Consider the following 14,888-nt stretch of genomic DNA (forward strand, 5'->3'; position numbering starts at 1 on the left):
CTTCTCAGTTGGGTTAGGGCAACTGTTTTTGAGGCCACATAATGAATTGTTCAGATTTAAAATACCTCAGCCAAAAGAAGAGAAAGGAAGGGGGTTTTATGACTAAGTACACAAACCAGCAAAACTGGCTAGTTTAGCCAGCATGTCTGATTTAAGACATGGTTGTCAAACTACACCCCAGTGTTGTGGCTGTCCTTATCATCAAGAACTGCCAAACCACCTCTTTCATCATTGCTTACTCCCATTCTTGAGTTCTGTTTCCTAGTACAGGGCAATGAGTGTGCGAGGACCTGAAGTCTGATAAAACCTCTAAACAGATTTCTGTGATGGCATGCCTGACTGTTGCCTGTGGAAGACATCAAAATAAGCCAATGATGTAAAGGTCAGGAGCTACGCATCCAGGTTATAGACAGCCCCCCTTTAAAGATGTATATACAAAAGATTTAGTCAAATTGCCATTCAATTATTTAAACGAGTCCATGATATGTTTTTACTAATGTATCCCGATTATTTTTGTCTTATAGTCTTACAATGACTACTGCAGTGTTCCATGACTAGTTTCAAATGTTAGGAAATACTATCTTCTTCTTTCTTGGTTTCTTTTTCTCTTGCAAGTTCTAATTCTCAATTTCATAAAAATTCTTAATACCCTAATGATTTGTTTACTGATGTTCTAATTTTTAGCAAGTTAGCCAAATAAACTGCCTGAACACATTTCCAAGAGTATTTGGAAAATTTCCTTTGCTGTACTCTGCATACTTAGGCTTGTCATTACAGAGTCTGAGTCCTGCCAGTTCCATTGCAGAGAAATTGCAAACAAGATAAAAGACTCCAGCATGTCACTTTGCAGAGTATTCCATCTCATGAAGGTTATTCTGCAAAACATTCACTGTCAGCTAAATTTCTAGTGCTTTATGGCAAAACAAGTCCAAACATTTTTTGCAGCAAGAAATATGCATTACTAGACAATATAGTATTTTTTAAAATCATATCTACCATTAATATCAATTAGCTTACAGCTAATTAGAGTACAGATCAACCTGAGAGTATATTTGTATCACATTTCTGCACTACACTACTACAACTCTAATGCAGAATAGAGCAAATCACAGACCAGTTTTTAAAAGCAACTAGTGGTTTTCTTTGGTTTGTAATTAGTCAAATATTTTTCACTGTATTACATTGAACCCTCTTGAATAATTCTAATTAGAAGCCTTCCAAAAAAGCCGCAAAACAACCAAACAAAAAATCCAATCCTGATTTTCTTTGGTTGAGCCTTTATGTTCAACCTGTTCTTCATCTGACAACTTGACAAAGCTGTAGACAAATTTCCGTAGAAGCATAGAATGGTTCGGGTTAGAAGGGCCCTTTAAAGGTTATCTGGTCCAACCCCCACTGGGGACATCGACTGAGTAAATCAAATAATCTTTGAATAATTTCATCAGGATAATGCTTTGAAATTTGACCCAAGATGTCCAGTGTCAGAGGTTTTTTTTCAGCAATATCTGAATTCCAGTATTACTTAAAACTCTATTGGAGAGCAATTTTTGCAAAGAGCTGTCATGCAGATCACTGTGTACTTGGAGTTACAGTACAAGAACAGGTTTCCTTTACTAGATCTTATCAGTGTGCTCTTCCAAACATGACAATGTTACCTGCAAGTGTAGGCAATATCACAGGGAGCTCATACTATGGAGGATTATAATATGCTATTAACATGTATGATCATTATCTCCCATGGGAATATTATTTTGAAAACCAGAAGTCTGAACTGAACATAAAAATATACAGTGTTCTTTTCTTCTAAGCCTTCATGCAGCACAGAAATAACTTCAACCCATGTTTGGACAAAGCAGATTGCATTTCACATCTGTGTTAGAAATATATTTTCCCCCAGCCGAATCATTACCCTGGTCTAGGGATTAATATGGTAAAATGATCTACATTGTACAAAAGCAGCTGCGTCTTTGAAAGAGGTAAGATTGCTCTGGAGAACACCTGAGGAAGAGAGAGCAGGCTTTTGCTTAATTCTTGGAAGTAAAGCAGCATTAAAATTAACACAGCAGCCAGCTCTGAATGTGAAACTGGTTCGGTTCTTTCAAGAACAAATGATAGTGGTGCTCCCTTTTAAAAGCAGGGGAGCAGATATACCCCTGGAGTAAACCCAGCCTCCATGGATCGACTTGTTCCTGGGTTTTCAGTAGCAATGCTTCATAGCTAGAGCAACGGGAGGGGGGGGTCCTCAAAGGGAATTATCCTTGGAAATAAATATGTATCATTAACCTCAGTACCAGTTTGCACGGCAACATCTGTCTTCACAGTATGTGTTTCAAGTTCTGTAGTGCTATGCCTGAATGCTCTCCCTTTCTAAACTTCCTCTCCTGGGACTGTAATTCATTCCATACTCCTTTCTTCCACACAACTATGTATAAATAAATACAATCGGGGGAAAAAAACGAAACCCCAGTGAAGAAATGCACCTTCTCTCAGAGATAATTTCTCTTTCCTACTGTGTCCCTTTTCACCTGCTGTTTCTTCACAGTCCTCATAGCCTTTTGTTATTTTGATAAGCTTACTAATACTGAGGAGCCAATGTAATTACCACCCATCCCTGGAGATAAGCAAGAGAGATGGGTAAGCAGATGTCAAAGGCTCAAAGCGAAGGTGAGTACAAAGCTATGCAGAACACTGGTGATTTATAAAGGAGTCATTAGCATTATCTAGCACTGTTTTCAGAGACAGTTATGCAGAGAATTAACAGTTTCAATTGAAAAGAAGAAAGGAGCACAGTTGGACCTGCCGGAGCAAGCACATTAACATAAGCCTTGGAGAAAGCCTAAGGAAAAGGATTTACAGAGAGGGAGCTGAAAGCAGAGGCTTGTGGCTCTGAGCCAACAGCAATTTCTTTTTCTTTGGACCTACCACTGCTAGGGAGGCCAAGCTGGTGCAGTCCTTACGAACAGCAGGGATACCTGACCTCCTCACCAGGTCTTCTTCTACCTGAAGTAACCTACATACCTTTACACATTTTGACTAAACAGCAAGGCTGAGAGCCACAATGAAGTCTAGAGGGTAAGAGACCTCAACATCTATCGCGTTGAGAGAGTGACTGCAGACCACTTGCCAGGGGAGCTGGGACAATGTGTGCCATTCAGGCCTGGTGCTTACCCTCTCTCAGGTTTCTCCTTGGCTTCAGCAGAGACCCATGCCAACCTGCAGCTGTGCGAGCTGTGCCATTGTGTGCTCCATTGCTTATGAGCAACTCTGACTCAAACCTCTTACCTCGGATATTTTGTGGATTGCCTTAGCCACCTGTGGCTCCACATAGAAAATAACTATTACAGTGCAACGTATCATTTCCCCGAGTTGTTGAAAGGCTGAAAACAATCAGGTGTATTTTCTTTCACCCCTGACTAGAAGCATTCACTAGGGACAAGTAACTTCTTATTAAACTTCCCCAGGCAGAAGTTTATACCAGTAGACTCCTAAAAACCAAAAATATCCCTACTTTTACTTCTAAGTGAACTCTATTCCCACACACTGTATGCTAACAATCTTACTTTAAATAGGACCTCTTTCAAGTTTTTAGGTTGCTTTAGCAATTTTGTTGGTATGGAGACACAGGTTTTACTCAATACCTCCAAGAGCTACATATCTGCAGCTTATAGGTAATCTGCTGTGTGTGCGATGGTTCGGTGTATCCTTTGCTTTGCAAATAAGTTAAAACAGTCTGAGAGATAATGGGGTGGTAGCACCATACATGGCTCAGGATAGTGGTTGTTACACCTCACAATTCCTGACAACTTTTCTGGTAAGTCCTACTGAAATTTACCTTCCTTGGCTGAGATTTACATTTCAAAACAGTAAAAATGTAAGCAACATAAAAATAAGCAGTAAATACTCACCTACACGGTTCTACAGGTCAGGACTTGCTGGAGTGAATGATCAAGTGAGTGGACAAAATAATTATTCCTGTCTGGAAGGGCAGGGCTCTGGCCCAGCCAATTGGGATTTGTATTTGGTGAAAGCCTTAGCATAATTATAGGGTAGTTGATTAAAGGTGTTTCCTGTCACAGCTGATTGCAGTAAGTGGTATAACAACACATTACCTGTCAGAGGTTTTACACCGTGTTTTATAGTCTACTGAAAAAAATGCTTTGAATGAGTTATTTTTTTCCTAAAGTAAGAACTGTTTTATAGTTTGACTTAATTTTGCTTTTTGACGCAGTGGTGCTTTGAGTAACGGCTATGCAGAAATGGGGTGAGGAGTAAGCAAAACTGTGTCCTGCATGGCCGGAGCGTTGAGTACCCCCAGGCACTGCATCCGCGCTGCGCAGGACACGCGATCGTAGGAGGAGATCCTTCACTAGTGAGCAAGTGGCAAGGCTGCTGTGCCTGGAGATCACTGAACTGAGACACACTGAGCCAGCTTCCTGCTCCCACAGAGATTCAGGCAGGACCAGGAGAGCATCCTTTGCAGGTGTTGATGAGTTTGTTAACCCCCAGATAAAGATAATTAAACAATCGTCCGCTGTTGTTAAACTCATAGCTCTGACTATGCTCATGCTGTAGTTTGTGTTGAGGGGTTCCCAGAGCAGTGGGATGGCAGGCAGTGCCACGGGTTAGAGCCGATTTGAGCTGTGGCCCCTCTGTTATAGTTGTAATATAGCAATTTAAAAACTGTTCCTTTTCTTCCTCGACATAAAACCAGTCTTGTCTTTGGAATCGGTTTCAGTCTCAAGACTTCCATTTCAGTTCATTCCAGCAACATCTCCTGTGGCTTCTATCATCAGACTATTTCTTCCAAAACAAGACCTGCAGTCACTGATACAGAAGGCTCCCATCCCCAAAACACACCCAGCAGGTGGGTGATCTGCAGATTATTCACCCAGTCCTCTCAGTCTTCTCTGTGGGTTAGAGAGCTCAGCGTTAAGAACAGCCTCAGTGCCCCCGCTGAGCCTGCCAGCAAAGGCGTTAGTTTTATTTCTATTCTTATGATGTGGACATCTGTCCATTAGCAACTGGAGAAAAGCCACCAGTATCACGCCCCACAGCTGCCAGCCCATCAGCAGGCACTGACAATATTTAGTCGCTACTGAATGAGCTGGATTCAACCCAATAACCTGGTGCTAAATGTTACTGTGCTCCTCTAAGCCATAATAGTATGGCTGTTGGGTGGCTCCTCACTTCCATTTGATATAATACAAATTAGAAGGTGCTCCTGCTGGCTGTGGGGCAGCAGGAGGTGAAAAATTACAGGAGCCACAGCTGGCAGCTGAAAGGAGAGGCGGTGTCATCCCAGATGGGAAGAGAAGCTGATAAAAAGATGAAAATACCACCCAGTTGATACCATTGAATGCTACAAATAATAATAAAAAAAACTTGTGTTAAGGTGCAAAGGCAGAAATGGTCCAAAGGTTCTCAGCAGTGTAGGAAAAATTGAACTCTGCTGCCCCAAGAACAAAGCATTGAGGAATTGATCCCATTATTAATTAGTGGCAAAACTCAACACTGTGATTTTGTGTAAGGCTAAGGGAATGGAGTGAAAGGAGGCAGGGGGCTCAGCTGAAGATGTGGTATCTCCCTTCCCTTCTCCCCTCGCATCACCTGCTCTCCTGCCAGTCTGGTTCCACTGAGATGAATCCTGCCTCCCTGCACTTCTTCATCTCTCAGCAAAACAAGGTATTAATGCAGCTGTAACCTGTTTCTCTGCAGCTATCCTGTGAACCTCAGTCACGCCTGTCAGATCCTTCTCTGCACACCCCATATCCCCTTCTTCTAAGCCCACCCTCCACAGTGGTCCTGTTCTTTTTCTCTGTCCCAGCACAGTTTGGGATATCCCCACCTCCAACCTTCATTTCTCCAAAGCGCCCATCTTAATCTCCACATCCCCAAGGCAGAGAGACCTACTCCATAGTATGCTCACCCACCATGCCCATGGGACAGAGCCTGCCTTCCAATTCACATCCCTCAGGATGCTCTTTTCCTTCGCCCCTTCACAATATGGGGCTGACTTCCCTAACTCCCTCCCAGGATTCTTGATGTTGCTGTGCATTGCCCTCAGCCAGACCCAGGCAGTGTTACACCCCTTGCAGTTAAGCTGTGAGAGCTGACGTCACACCAGTAGTTTTGACAGCACCATGTATGTTTGGCATGCCCTATGCACACCTGAGATTTGTTTTCACCATTTTGATATGACTCTATTACAGTTTACCACCTCTTTAGCCAAGATTTTCTATATATCTGTCAACTCCAGCCTATAGATTCAAACTGCTTTTTGGAGAACCATGGCTTAACTTGACCAAGATCCCCCATTTGGTGGAAGGTTCAGCTACCCACAGAGGTGAGCCATCATAAGCAACTATCACCTCTGTTCTCTTTTGTTTGATGGAGCCACTTCAGTGCTAGAGAATCTGTAAATCTTACTTTTTTTATATTATTACTGTTATTTTTCCTGCTCTGGCACAGTTGCATATGCAAGGCTACCTCTGACTTGTGCCCCTCTGTGCCAGCTAAAGGAATCCTGCCATGGGCAGCACAGCTCTCCCCTGGGAGGCCTCCTGCCATGTGGCTTGTACTCAGTGCCTTCCAGGATTCAGATCTAAGCTTTTAAAGGCAACACAGAAGGCTCTTTTGCCTTTATTTTTTTCCCCTACAATTCTGAATAACAAACTCAGTTTTGATAATGACAGATCTAATTTACATTTTAATCTTCCTAATCCCTTGCTGAGCTGCCATGACAATAGGCCCTGTAAAAATTAGTAAATAAGAATTTTCTTATTTACCTGATTGCCTTTTATGTCTCCTTGTCTTTTATGTCAATCTACGCCAAGGCACTTTTCAAGTTTTATCTTCAAATGGGAAAGCTAAAAGCAATCTGAGTGAAATGGTTTTGTGTTAAGAAAGATGCATTTCTGTGTGTCCTGTGTACATATTGAAAGCAGCAGCTTTAATCAAAGAGTAATGAGACACCCTCCCTCACCCAGCCCAAGTGCAAAAAGGTTCGTGAAACTAAGTTCCAGCTTAAACCAACAGCAGTAGCACAGGATGCTTCTGAAGTTTATCTAATCCCATATTCTCAACTGTGAAAACACATGCAGTGAACGTAGCTCTGGTGCATCTGTGCGGATCTATACCAATGAGCTCACATTCACTAATACAATGATATTTGGGATTGTGCCTTTAGCAAGAGTAAGCCCACTGCCCTATTCATGTACACTGATGTGGATGTCTAGAAAACGTTCTTTTCCACATAGGTTCAAATTACATGTGGAGAGAAGAGAGAGAAGCACACATAGTCACCACGACAGCATAGAAAAGGAACTGCACCACCCTGCATCCTTGCCATTGTAAACACTGGATAGTACAAGGAGCACTTACCAGTCTTCCCTGTACTCTGAAATCATTCCATTTAGGATACCAGGACCACTGGATCCCAGGAAATCCTGCTTCTTGTTCTTATCCAGACTTCATTTTTGTGTGCAGAACGTGTCTCATGGGCCAGAACCTTTCTTTTCTGTTATGGCAATGTAATCCACCTGGATTTCATTGATGTGGTAGACATGCAAAATCCATGTTAATGTTCTCCACCCATATTTTCCTAAAATACTGATGTTTGCATTAACCATAGTCCATGAGAGAACAATGAAAATATGACATACGATACTGTCCAGGAATAAACCAGCTTTGGTATATAACGTTGACCTTCACCCCAAACTCAGGGACATAACACTGCCCCAAGCAAAGACAAATGCCAGGCTCACAAGAGACAAGGCTTGGTTCCTGGCTATTGCTTTGCAACATGTTGTGTAAAAGGAGGCAGACAAGAGAGGAGGAAGGAGAGGGCTCGGAAATGAGCTCTGGCTGGGGTGACTGAAGGTGCTGCAATTCCCTCTTGCCCTCCCATCTCTCAGTTAGAAGCTCTCTGCATGTGCAGCAGAAACAGGTAACACAGACACAGGCAGCATTCTGCAGCCAAAATCTCCTTCAGCTGGATGTTACCTGAACCCAGCAGGCTCTGAACTGCAGCAGTGCCTCTTCTGCTGCAAGTACATGTTTCCTACTATGCAAAACACTATTTTTCTATTTCACAATGTGGACTCACATGAGTTGGAGAACCCTGTATTCCCTGCTGGTTTCTGCTGGTCCTTTGGTTTCTTTTTTTTCTATTTTATTTTTTAACAGACTGGCATTTTTGGAAAGAAAAAAAAAAAAAGAATAGTTTTATCAAACAGTTCCCATCCAGCAGTAATTTACAGCGTGTTTGATTGGGAGGGTTTTGTTCTTTTCACCTTTGCATGTATTGAACTTGATTTGGACTTTGATCTCAAGGATTTTCTACTTCTGAGACCTTCTTGCAGTTAAATTACCTCTTTCTCCTGAGCATTCAAAACTTCTCTGCTGAGTCTGCTTGTTTTTTTTCCCTGCCATCAACTGTGCTTGTGAAGTCAAGGAGAGTAAAAACTCATTACAGCTTTGCTGTAACTGCGTGTGCACTGGAGGGAAGTTCTGAAGTGTAAAGCAGTAAAAGGTTATGATCAATCTGTGCCCTGTTTACCAGAAGTTCGAGGGCTCCAGAGGCCTCTCTCAATTCCATGTGTTTGTTTGTTTATTTACCTGTTGCTGGCTCGCATATCACTTCTGCAGAAATCAGAAATAGATTAGTACCCATTTCTAACTAGAACTACCCAGAAATAGTCTGTCCATCTTGCATAAACAACCAGAGGCTGTTCCTTACTTGTTCCTGTCAGAGTGATAGAGCCAGGGAATTTTGCCTGTGATTTCCATATTAAGAGCAATTATACAAGAAATTCTAAATCCAGTCTGACAAAGACATTATGCACTTCTAAAGTAATTTTGAAAAAAAAAAAATTGAAATAAATCAGTATCTCAGTTTATTATAATGCTTGAAAAAACAGGTCCCAATGTCTCTTACCTTCAAAAAGACCAATTTACTAAGCCTGCTGAGAAAAGTGCTAATTAAAGTAGGTTATAAATGTTCTGTGTGAAGACGACTACCTGAATTTGAATTGAAAACAAAGCCAAGGGTTTTCACAGGGACTAGGGTAGGAGGTTGCTTACTGGGTAGCTCCCACACCTAACACAGCTGGAATGTGGCCTGAAAGACAGTCTGTGTTATAAACTGCCTCTGAACTGCCTCACCTGCTTGTGAAACGAATTCAAATAACTTCTGAAAGCTGCAGAAGTAGCAGTTCATTTGGATTGCAAAGTAGCAGAGGTAACAGTCATTTGGTTTGCAAAGTAGCATAGAAAAGGTAAGTGTCTTCCCAGGCTAGCAATCTACATATTAAAGACATAAGAAGAACTACTTGGAGTCATTAAGACTAGTGCCAAAATAAACTCAGGAAGACCCATGACAAGTGAAATGGTGGTTCTGGGCAGCACTGTCAGTGTTCATGTGTTTATAGAGTCTTAAAATGTTTTTGTACATTATAAAAATTATACTACACTTCAGGATGGCACTGCCCAGTATTGTTAGTGCCGTTTCCTAAAGCTGTTCCTTTAGGAAATGGCACTTTCCATGAGAATTTCATGTCTAGACCGCATTTAATTTTCAGTAGTTTAATTCTCTGTAATACAGAAATAGAATTTCTGGGGGATATATTTTTATACTTTTCAACTAGTCATTTGAGAACCATCAGGGTTTCTTCTATGCTTGACTGTAGCTGGAAACTGTTTCTGTAAAGATGATAGGTGAACTTCTGGAATACCTGCCAGTGTGAATCATTTATTTCCGACTCTGTCTCTCAGACCCCAAGTACAGGTGTTTGAACTTGCTAACAAAGCCGCATGTAATCAGGTCATTGTGAAACCAACAGAATATGAGAGCGAGATGGAGATTAATAAGTTCAAAAGCTTTACGTAGGATTGTTTTAGATGGTGGGATTTTGCTATTTTCTTACTTCTTCATTGAGCAAACAGAGTAAATCACCCAGGACAGATGTTTCTCTGAACATAAAGGAAATTATCAATTTACTGAAAAAAGGAAAAGATCTTTCAAGCTTGGAAAATCCTAAAAATGTGGGAATTCTACTCTAACTATTGTATCAACAGTGAAAACATCTTAAGAGTCTCTTTCTCTCCTCTTTTATTACAGCTGAGTTCACATGCTCCCAGATAAAAGAGGAACTTAATAATGGATTAGAAAATAATCAGTCTATTTCTTAAACTGGGATTTTATCATACTAATTTTTTAAGAAAAGCTTAGGGAAATATTCATTCATTTTCAAAAGCCATTTCAAAGAAGTCACTCACTTCCAGTTACCACAGGATATGCAACCATTCTGCAGCCATGATTAGTAGTTCACCTTTTATTTGCTATTCCAAACAGTTTTATAACATGTAATTATCTATAAAACACTGCTAGATATCTCAGGTATAAATTTACAGTCAGGCAGTGTACATCTTGCTCTGATCTTGCCTTAAATATGTGATGCAGCTTTGCACAGGAGGAATTGTTAATGTGATTAATGGTAAAGCGTGCAGCACCTATCCATAACAGAGGGAGAAATCTGAGTCTTACCTCATGGCCATTTTATAAGAACTTGTCCAGAGCTATTGATACACTTTTTTTAGACTCAATTTGTGTCTCCTTCTTTGGGCCAGAGAAATAATTGCCATGAATCCAAAACATGCCACTCCTTTGAATTACAAGATTAATTTATACCTTTCCTTTGGCATAAAACAGCTGCTTCTTGTTTGTTAATGTTTTCATAGTGGTTAGATGTGAAAAAAAAATATCATGCTGAAGTAATTTGCTACCAAGAAAATAGAGAAAAATGATCAGGAAAATACACAAATGTAAAAAAAGATGTAAAAAAGCCCCCAAATGGAAATGCCCAGTTGCCCAATTAGTCACCTGTTTGCTAGAGGCATGTAGTAATAGGACTCTGTTAGTGTGACATGCACACAAATGCATCACAGGTAAAGTTGCAGAAAGTCATATATATTCATATGTGTGTGTTGATGTGAACTGAAATTATGTGCCAGCTCAGCATGCACAGCCTCCTCAGAACCCTAACAGAGGCTTAAATGTCATTTCAGACAAGTGTTTATTTTTTGCTGAGCATGGCCTACAGCACGGACAGCCTACAGGTCTGCCTAGGAGGCAAAAGAAATAACTATCATATGGGAGGAATGACCAGGGAAAAGTTTGGAGTCAACTCAATAGAGACGTATGCAAAAATTTGTCCTGAGGTAAAAGAAATCAACTGAGCAGAACACGAAGATGCATTAGGACATGGAAAGCAATAGAAGTCTAGGAAATGCAGCAAGATAGGACTGAAGAAATAAAGGATATTTCTCTAAAGGACATCATTAGGAAAACATGGTAATATATTTTTTATAGGCATGAAATGGGAAAAGAATGAAAAGGGATGAACGTTACATTCTTATATTCTCCATGTCCACTAGGGGTTAGGCAAGGACTAATGAATCTCAATCACACTAAAAAAAGGACTTAACCTGAATATTAGAAACCTTTGTAGCAGTAAGAGCAGATAAACAATAGAATACTTTGTCTAGGACAGTTGGTAAATCTTTCAAGGAAGTTTTAGATATAATTAATCCTATAAACTTTGGAAAGCAAGTGAGAATCAGCTTATTTCCAGAGGACCCTTTCAGGATTGTATTCTTTGACTTCTGCAGTATTAAAAGATCTCTTTGACTTGGAATTCTTTTCTTTGGTTTGGTTGACACACAATACCTGATGGCTGCAGATACAACAGGCAACGTTATGATTCAAGAGATGAGGCACATTGCAGGATTGTTTGCTAGATAAAGCTTTTAAAGGCTGCTCACATTTTTACCGTGAACCAGTGTAGAAATATGAGAACCAAAGTAATTCTGTAAACTCCACCCAGCTTCTGGTGCTGCATATTTGTGTTCATAAGCATTAAAAGCTCCTCAGTCAGTGTAAGGCTAATTTAGAATTTTTAACTAGTAGAGTCTCAAGATAGGTACTTACACACTGCACCACACACAGTTACTGACTGTGTTTACAAATATGAGCCCATATTTTATCAGCTGCCCATATGAAAACATCAAGTTTGGGCTCATCTATGTCATTAGGTGCATCATTTATGTCCTCTCTGACCAAAAGCACACCAGAAATGTGAATTTCTTCATGCTGCAGCCAGTAACTAGAATGAGTTAAACTTTAAACTCATATTTGATCTTGCTTCTGCACTGCAGAGCTCATACAAGACTGCACAAGCCAATGTTGAGCAACTTGTCCATAGCTGGTCTTTGTAGCCTTGTGAGCACTTTTCCAGTATAGCAGCCACTTGTTCACTCTTGCATGCAACATGATTACTGAATTATTAGGACTTTAAAAGGATTTTAAACTCTATAAATATGAGATATAAAAGCCTACTAAAAATTCATTGCAGGCATTGTTATCAAATCATGATCATCATGATGTGAGAACATTAACATCTTCCTGAAACCCACAATTGAAACAATAGTGGTCTGTTCTCCATCCCTTCTCTTAATGGAGTCAGAGTATCTACAGTTAAATCTACTTTATTTCTCTGCTATTATGGCATCACAACTAAGTTGAAAGTTCAGTTCCAGCCTATCCAGTTACTATCTTGGCTACCTGCTGCATCACATAAATTGGTAAAATGACTTAAGCTCTCTGTCGTAAAGTCTGACGTACAGCTGAAAGTAACTGAGTTAATGACAATGAAGGCTGAGCTGTTTTCTAACTCTTCAGGCAAATCAGAGCTTAATAACTTTGGATGATACTCACAGAACATTATAGGGAAGCTCGCATCCTGCTGCCTGTTTTATCCTACCGGGTAAGATAAAAGATGACTATTAAGCTGCTGGGATGATACTTTCCTTTAACACTGTCATGGTTTAAACCCAGTCAGCCACGCAGTTGCATAACTGCTACTGCATGACTGCTACTGCTGAACCCAGGACAAACACTTACAATGGGATTTTTCTCAGCCATATAAAAGTTAGGCATCTGCTCCAAGGTAGTTATTCAAGATACTCTTTATCTTTGGCAGAAAGAGACAGAAACCCCTAGAGCATGACTCCTCCCACCTATGTACAACATCTGTCCAGTATATTTATCCTTGCCAGGAGATACCTTCTCCCTCTAATGACTGAGTAAATTACAGGCACATACCTGGGTCCACAGACATAACATGTAAGTGGTTAAAGTCATAAGGACTGAATGTCACAGTGCAGTTTACCCAGGCAACTTCATGCATGTAGCTGAGGTGCCTGCTTTAGGAATGCGGTTGTCATAAACTCACTCTGCAGGAACCTCTTGAGTTTATCTCAGATCCTGAATGGTGGGTGAGGGGGGAGGAATCACCCTGCATAAGTGCCTCTTTCTCCATTGCCTGCAGATGGTACCTAACGAGAGCAGGTCTCTAATTAGTTCATCAAATGTATGTAGATGAATTCAAGACCTAAATAGTCAGTTATTCACACAGAAAATGAAAAGCAATTTGTCTCCATAGGAAATGGAAGCACTTTCTGCACTATATTGCACTACTCAGGATGTGATAAAGGACAATGTGAATATCATCACACAAAATTATCCAACCTGGAAGTTAGTGCGCAGGATGAAGACATGCTAAGGACCCATTGGGGCATCGACCGTCTAGTTTACAGGCTCATCTACATTTTCTTCAAGATACTGCATAACTGAATACTGAATGTGTAGCCTAGTTTTTAATAAAATTATATAAATTCTAATAATTGCCTACTTAAAAGGAAAAGAGAGAAAGGAAAATGAAAACATCGGTATCAGTAACTTTTCCAAAGAGCATACAGCATTAGACAGTTTAATCAAAGCATCGCCTGTACCAAATTAGCTCTAAAGATGTCCACTACATAAACAATTATTATCAAATTGCTGCAGTAATAAACTGGACAAGTTATTTTTATAAAGAACAAATATAGGACATCAGTATGGTCATCATTAGGGTTTGAGCAGCAACCAGGGTAGATTTAATAACGGTGAGTCAAAGAGAACAAATGCAGACACCAGTAGCTTGAGGAGTTCATACATACAAGCACACACACATTCAAACCCTTTGGCTTTGTGAGTTACAGCAGTGGGGCTAGAAATCTAGTTTTAGAAAATGAGGAATGCTAACAGATCCTGAGGGTTTCATGAGTGCTTTCACCAACCACTCATTAATCTCCCCATAACATAAAGAAACAGTTCAAAAGTAGTTTCTGTTATAGATTGACTACCCATAGATTGACTCAAAATACTTCACAAGCAAAGGAGCCACTCTTTTAAATTAATTTACTTTCAAAAACAGGTGCTAAAGAAAACCAAAGTAAAGGAACTGCCCCATAGAAACCCACTAACAAATACTGTCCTGATCTGCCTGGGACAGCTGCCCTTCCACCAGACACATGAATGAACACATGGTGTATCAGCCAGTCGTGTAGCAGGAGAGGGAAGAAAACAGCTGGTATTCCTTCCGTCTCTTCTCTGCACCACCATAAGTAAAAGTGCGCCTGGGAAAAATCAGCCTAGTGTGCTGCCCATGCCCTCTCAGCAGCACACAATATACATTTGCTGTGATACACATTGTTTATCACAATTATAGAATGTATGTGCAAAACAGGGAGAAAAATTACCTTTTATTATTATTATTATTCAGCTAAGCTATAAATTGCCATCTGGAAGCAGGAGTCATAAAATGTAGTGAAATAGGTAATGACAAGAGACTAGCTCAGAAAGAAAAATAGCTTGGCACCATCCTCACCATTGCTCCCAGACCGGGTTCCATATCCCAGCAAGGTGCAATCCATCTGGGAGCTATGGGAGCATGCATAACCCTCTCATGGCAAGTTCTTCCTTTAAAAATTAACTCATTACCCTGGATTAA

General features: G+C 40.4%; 1 protein-coding gene across 2 annotated transcripts in view; it reads right to left on the bottom strand.

The window, feature by feature from the left end:
* The window catches only part of SPAM1 (sperm adhesion molecule 1), a 28,063-nt gene extending 13,177 nt beyond the window's left edge, over nucleotides 1-14,886 (bottom strand). Inside the window, exon 1 of one of the 2 annotated variants that reach the window (XM_061372962.1) lies at nucleotides 14,766-14,886. The gene's annotated coding sequence lies outside the window, so the exon portion shown is untranslated. Of the gene's footprint in view, nucleotides 1-7,380; nucleotides 7,862-14,765 lie in introns of those variants that run through there. The other variant, XM_061372961.1, reaches the window with a different exon arrangement.
* Nucleotides 14,887-14,888: the final 2 nt, after the last annotated feature.

Source organism: Neopsephotus bourkii, unplaced genomic scaffold, assembly GCF_033783945.1.
Source record: "Neopsephotus bourkii isolate Nb327-2 ecotype Australia unplaced genomic scaffold, CSIRO-AGI_Nbou_v1 NB_1624, whole genome shotgun sequence".
NCBI lineage: Eukaryota > Metazoa > Chordata > Aves > Psittaciformes > Psittacidae > Neopsephotus > Neopsephotus bourkii.